General features: G+C 37.3%; 1 protein-coding gene across 3 annotated transcripts in view; it reads left to right on the top strand.

Annotated features, from left to right (window-relative positions):
* The window catches only part of Myo1d (myosin ID), a 340,584-nt gene that overhangs the window by 263,146 nt on the left and 70,364 nt on the right, over nt 1-7,074 (top strand). The gene's annotated exons all lie outside the window — the stretch shown is intronic.

Consider the following 7,074-nt stretch of genomic DNA (forward strand, 5'->3'; position numbering starts at 1 on the left):
TCAAAAGTTTTTTTAATGTATTTATTTTGGATATTATCGGCTATATTGAAATCGGGATTTTATGTGAGCATAACATACTTAACCTAGTGTTTTATCTGCAACAACCCTGCTGTATTTTCATGTACTCATTCAGCATGCCTTCATGGAGCACCCACCACAGGCTGGGCTGTGAGTATAGGAGGGGCACAAAGAGATTTTCTGTAAACAGCTCTGACTCCCATAAGAAGGATGATGTGGGAAACAGAGACAGGCTTCCCCCAGAAAAGTAGGTGGAATATGCAAACTGATGAAGAGAAGTATCCTGGTGCATCTGGAGAACTGGCTGATTGCAGGAAACCAAAGCGACTGTAGCAAGAAGTGAGCCTGGAAAAATAAGTAGGAACCTATAAAATTCTTGTTGGCACACTTGAACTTTGTCTATGGAGAGAAAATAAGTATAAATAAATATAAAACCACCCAATGTGATAAAAAACCTATTGACACAAATATCATCCTGCCCAAGCATGTCCAAGGGTGCAAAATACTGAAAGATTGAGGGAAATATAAATATGGAGAACACAATTTGATATACAGTATGTGACCTCCACATGCCAAAAACAATGAATTAAGCAAAAAGAAAAGCAGAAATGGAGGTTACAGAGGCAGATGCAGTCTTCAGTAACAAACACAGAAATTAGAAATTCTCATTGAGAAGAAACTATAAATTCATTTACCGTAGCTTCTCCACGGTTTTGTATTTTGGCTACTTCTGTACTTATGAGCAGTAAAAACCCCTAAAATGAGAAATAGCTAGATTTCTTGACTTCAGAAACAGCAAGGAAGCAAGAGGTTAAAGAACCTTCATCCCAACCTAGAGTAAAAGAGCAAAATAAAAGATAATAGGAAGTAGAGAGGTAAATTGTTCTCATAGGGGAAAAGAATCAAGAGGAAGAGAAAGAGGATGAAAAAAAGAATTAAGATACATTATGTATGTGTACCAATTCCACACAAGGAATGTGAACAGCATGTACTGCAAACGTGTACTAATAAAATAAAATAGAATTTTTTAAAAAGAACCTTTATCCTCTTTTATAGAAATTTTTAGGTAGAGAAAAATTCTAGAGAATAAAGAGAATGATGGAAATATTAATTTGGAGAGGTGGAAAACTTGCATGTGGAGACATTTGTCATTTAGTCTGTCCAGCAGCCCTCTCTGCAACCTGTCTCTCCTGTCACGCATCTGTATGGTTCCACCAGAGGCACCACATCTGTTCATGGTCAACTCCCAGGCAACAGCTGAGTAGTGCAGGATAGCAATGACCCAAACTGGGTCACTGTTACCATCTTCAAAATGTTTGGACTTTGGGCCCGAGGCTACTGCTCACTGCCTCTCCAGCATCTGAAGGGAAGTGCTTGGGTTTGGCAGCTAGGCACACTTCCAAAGATACAGAAGTTGGTTCAGTAAGAGACAGCAACAAACAGTTAAAAGACTCAGGGAAGAAGCAGGGCCTACCTGCCTGCTGGTACAAGTGACTCACCTGGAAAGCAGCCACCTTGTAGACCTTCAGGATAACTGTCATGACTGTAAGATTTTGTATAATCTGAAACCAGTCTGTTTGTCAAAAACCGATTCACTGGTGTGCATTGCATATGGTTGACAACATCATACTGTACACTGGAAAACTGTTAGAGCGTGAATTCTTAAATGTCTTCCTCTTAACAGCATTTTAAGGTATATTCATATTGAAAATTAAGGCCATTGGGTTAGTTTAGTTTTTTAATGAATTCGAGCTGAAAAATGGATTACAGTCAGATTTGCAAGTATATTTGGAGTTTACTTAGAATAGTTAAGGAAGGATATCATTCTGTTAGATGCCTTTATAATCAGTGTGCTCTAGGAGGGGCTCAGAAGTCCATTTAACCAACCCAGAGAACAGTGCCAGACACTGGGGCTTGATGGTCAGAAAATGTTGACAGTCAGCCAACATTTCTGATTATGCAGATCCACAGTTTTCCTTTACACTCCTCACACTGGTCTTAAAATACAAAGCAATTATAAAACTCCAGAGTTTAGCATTTCTTTCTTTCTTTTTGTTTGTTTTGTTGTTGTTGTTGTTGTTTGGGGATTTTTTACTTTTGTTTTTTGTGCTGGGACTCTAACTCACAACCTTGCACTTAGCAGGTAGGCACTATGCTGCTGAGCTACCTCCTCAGATGAATTTTAGTGTTTCTTACGGGAATCTTAGTTGATACTAAATTTGAACTCTTCCTTCTTTTACTTCCCATTCAATATTTAGTATTCTATCAAATTTTCCAAATGACCAATTCATCTTATTTACCAAACTCACCAGTTTACCAAAATGTGCCTCTTTTGACTGTACAGTTTGTAACTATTCTGTTAGATAAGATAGCAGTTAATGGCTTTTGAGGATTTCTACAAAATTGTAAGTGATGAGGTTGCATTTTGTTCTTGTAACAGCAGTTTCTCTACTGCTACAGCTGGCTTGACTGGAGAAGAGGGGAAGAAGAGCAGAGAGGAGGAGGGAGTCTCTCCCCAATGCTGCCGTCTGAAGGGCAGCAGAAGGGAAGGCCTGTGGGCCAGCAAGGGGAGAGTAGGCTGAAAAGTGAGGGAAAATCTGAAGGCCCAAGAACCCCAAGAATTCACTGCTCAGCCGCAGTAATCCACCAACAAAACTGAATAAACAAAAAACAGCTTTGTTAAATACTGCAAAGTTGGCAAATTGATCATTCAGCAGATTGAATCTTTCATTGAATTCACCACTTGGCAAATTACTTTTTATCAGTAAGTTATCCTGGTTCATAACAAGTTCCCTTTGTTGCTTAAGCTAATACAAATTGGGTTTCTGTTACCTGCATCCACGAAAATCCTGAGTAAGTCTCAGAAAAAATAGTAACAAAACCAAGGAAGGGGTGTTACTTGTCAAACAAGGATGGGACAGACCTCTGTGACGGAATCATGTGAATAGGTGTTTTTGTCCTACCCTTTGAGAGAAAAGTTTTTCAAAGTCAAATAAGTACTGAGGAAATGTAAAACCCAACTAGGGAAAAGAGGTTCAAATCTCCAGGCCAGGCAACTGACAACACTGGGAAGCATCTCAGCCTGACACCGCTGTGGGCATGAGGAAGGAAAGGGCCCAGGTGCTGAGGGTAAGTAAAGCTTTCCCCAGTTGTTCAGACATAAAGATCCCAAATTACAGTGATCATTAAACATAGTACAAGTTTTCAGAAAAATTCTGAAACTGTCATAATTTACAAATAGTTGGAGGGGGAGCTACAAAAGTCAGTCTAAGTTCAGTAAGAGGAAGTCGGATGAAACTGACATGACTGTCTTTTAAACAACTTGGATAAATCTACTAGTGACACATATCCAGGCAGGATAACTTATACTTTGGGTAACAGAATCAGGATTCAAAATATTTTGACAGGCTAGAATAATGAGCAGATACCACACAGAGAAATAAATGTAAAGTTCTGCCTTTGGGTCCAATGTGTGATTCACACATGTAGAGTAGGGAAGCTCCTGGGGCCACATCTGATTCCAGTCTCTCTGATTCCTTCAGTCACATGCAGCACTGAACTGCAGAAAAGAAACTTCTCCCTCTGGAGAAGAGAATATAAGATCATTCTTTTGATCAATTTTCTCCCCAGAACTTCCAGAGGAACAGTGTTTTCTACATTAGCTTGGAGGATTGATGTAGGTTCAGTTGTTTCCACAGGGCATATATTCCTAGCCAGAACCCCTATAGATCTCGGGTTTCTCTGCTTAATAGCCTTTGAATTCATTGAACTCAGAAACCATCCACTGACTTTTCTTTAAAAAGTAACAGCAGTTGTTTCCTTTAGTTTCTCTTTGACACAGTGACAGATTATTCCAAGACCCTTTTTCTTCAATATCTGAAACCAAGAGAAGTGGCTGATATGATATTCACGACCTCAAAAAATATAGAATGCCAAGTTTTCTGTAACTGAAATCTTATAAGCAGAAAAAAAAATTATTTAAATGTTACAAAATTTTAAACAGTTTTTTTTCTTCCAGAATCAAGGCAACTAGCTTACCATTAAATTTGCATAAAAGTTTCATAGTAGAAAAAAATCAGTTTGAGCCTCAGTAAGATAGAATTGTTACTAAATGAAGCAAAGAGTTTTATTCTGGTCTTAGATAGCAGGCCTAGAATATCATAAAAAATGAAAAGAATCTGACTGACAGTATAAAGAGAACAAGAAATTTAGGTATAAAATGGGAAAAGCGGTACTAGATAACTCAGAGAACTCTTTGTCAGGAAAAAAAAATTAGGGAACAATTTGTTAAAGGATATTATATTGCTTCTAAGCAAAGCAAATGAAAATAACCAAGACAAATCTAGTTAAATTATGCCATTCAGAATTAATAACTTTCCACATCCAAGGCTGATTTGATGCATAGTAATTCTTGGTCTTCTCTGTTCACCATATGCATTGAATTAACAAACCTACTTACTAGGAATGGATATTTGGTAGGAAAGACACTGGCTTCTGATCCTAACTCTGACACTAAGTGTAATCCTTTAAACACATCAGAAATTTTTGTCCCCTGATTATCTGAAAGATTAAAAAACTGTATTAAATTTGTTCATTCAAGTTTTTTTTTTGCAAGATGAAAAAGAAAGTGCTTGAAATCTGTTTCACAGCTATATGAATATACTTAATATTACTGACCATTATACTTAAAAGAATATATATTTCTTTTCTTCAGGCTCAAAACGTCCCAAACATTGACTTAGACATGGGAATACTTGTACCAGCCTTCTATCATTTGTTGTGCTCTATCAACAGGAAAGATGAACTCGTCATTATAACTTCATAGAAGTATAGAGAAAGTGGCTTAGAGTTCAAAGAACAAGGTGGTACATCTTTAGACAGGAGTGAGAGATTGGAAAATGTTCTGGAAAAGGTCATCAAGGGGGGTTGTACTATTAGTTCAGGGCTTACGAGGAGATCTCTGAGTTGAAAATGGAGACTTCTACTTCTAGCCAAAATGAAAAAACAAAGGGTGAGATTTAGAGTTACTCTCCCTCCTGATAAAACTAGAGAACAAACTACAGAATTAGTGTTTTTTAAGACACTGGATCTCAGGTATGAAGGACAGTGATTCCTGAGAGAGAGTCAATAAATGAAAGGAGCAGTCAGTTGCCCAGTTTTCTATGATCTGTAAGAGTATCCAAACCATGGTACAGGGAAAAGAGATCATAGTGAACTCTGGTGGGCTTTGGAGACCCTAGTGGCTGGAGTTAGCGGGACATTAACAGAGAGGAGAGCTATACAGGGAGAGAGGTCTGGAGATTTGCAAGGATTTCTCTTGAGTATTCAGCTGAGTGCTGATCAGCAGTGGGTAAGAAAACTACCTGAGGATGAAGAAAGATCAGTCCAAACACATCAGAAGTACCAAGGTACAGCTGAGGATTTAGCTCTGCAGCATAAGCGCCTACCTGGCAAGCGTGAGGTTACGAGTTTAATCCTCTGTTAAAAAAAAAAGTACCAATGTACTGTGAAATGGGAAGAAATTGTTCAAAAGAGAAAAGGAGCTGGGAGAGGTGAAAAGGGAAAGGACAGTGGGGAAAAGGGAAAAATGCAAGACAATTACAAGTCATAGTTCATTAAAAAGGAAGATCTGTTCTAATACCAATTAGAGAAATGTTTATGCCCCATCTTGTACCCTGAGCAACAACTTGTAATGTATTACAATGTGTAATAGATTAACTATTGTTACTCTCCTATTAATTTGTTATGAAATTTTGTTTTACCTTTTTTCCATAAAAATTTTTTAAAAGATTAAAAGTACTAATACCCAGCATTCCCTGGAAGTGAATAGCAGTGCTTGTTCCCAGTAGCTAGACTGGAAAACTTACTCCACAGGGCATTGAGCATAATACCCAGAAAAGTCCTGCTGTTGTAGTGAGGAATAATTAGCCCTATGCTGAGCACTGCTTTGGTCTCCTCTAACAAATCTTAACTGCAGCATCAAAAAAGTTGAGTTATTTCCAAGTAATTTTAATACAACCTGGGAAAAGCTCAAAAATATTTATAGGAATATAGAATTATTCAGCACCAAAGTAGATAAAACACTGTCTGGCATCCAACCAAAAATTAGCAGGCCTACAGAAAAACAGGAAAAAACAACCCCTATGAGAAGATATATCAATAAAAATCAACCTAGTACTGCCAGAAATGTGAGAAATAGCTAACAAGAACACTAAAATAATTTACCATACCTGTGTATTGACAAAAAAGTTAAAGATGTGAAAGATATCCAAAAAACATGCAATCAGACTTCCAGAAATGAAAACTGCAGCGTCTGAAATGAACAAACAGTGGGTGGGAATGCCAGTATATTAGACATTGTGGAAGTAAAGATTAGTATATTTGAAGACAATAGTACAACATAGAAGCACAGAAAAGGAGAAACTTTGAAAAACGAACGGATCATCAAACATTGGATAATTTGAAATGGCCTAACATCCACTTCAGTTAGGTCCCTAATGAGGGGGAGAAGAGAGAGAAACACCTGAAAGGATAGTGGCTGGAATTTTCCAGGTTTAATGAAAACTTTATAAACCCCACAGATTCAAGACATCCAGTGAAACCTAGCCAGTAAATAAGTACAGTAGGATAGAAGAGGAAAACTATAGTAAGGCATTTATCACAGTCAAGTGCTCAAAACTAATGATAAAAGTAAAACCTTAAAAGCAACCAGAGGAAAACAACACATTATATACAAAAGAATAAGGATGATAACAGGTTTCTCCTTGGAAACAGTGCAAAGAAAAAATCTACAGAACATTTTTAAAGTACTTTAGGAAAAATAAACTGTCATCTAACAATTCTATACCAAGCCAACACAGCTTTTTTCCCATGTAGTTTGTAGTACACAGTGTTTACATTCTTTGTGGAGAATTAGTACATGTACATAATACAACTTAATTCCTTTTTTCCCGTGTAGTTTGTAGTACAGTGTTTTCCCATGTAGTTTGTAGTACATAGTGTTTACATTCTTTGTGGGGAATTAGTACATGTACCTAATACAACTTAATTCCTTTT

Source organism: Cavia porcellus, unplaced genomic scaffold (genome assembly GCF_034190915.1).
Source record: "Cavia porcellus strain 051 isolate PalLab524CR breed Dunkin Hartley unplaced genomic scaffold, mCavPor4.1 scaffold_6, whole genome shotgun sequence".
Classification (NCBI taxonomy): Eukaryota; Metazoa; Chordata; class Mammalia; order Rodentia; family Caviidae; genus Cavia; species Cavia porcellus.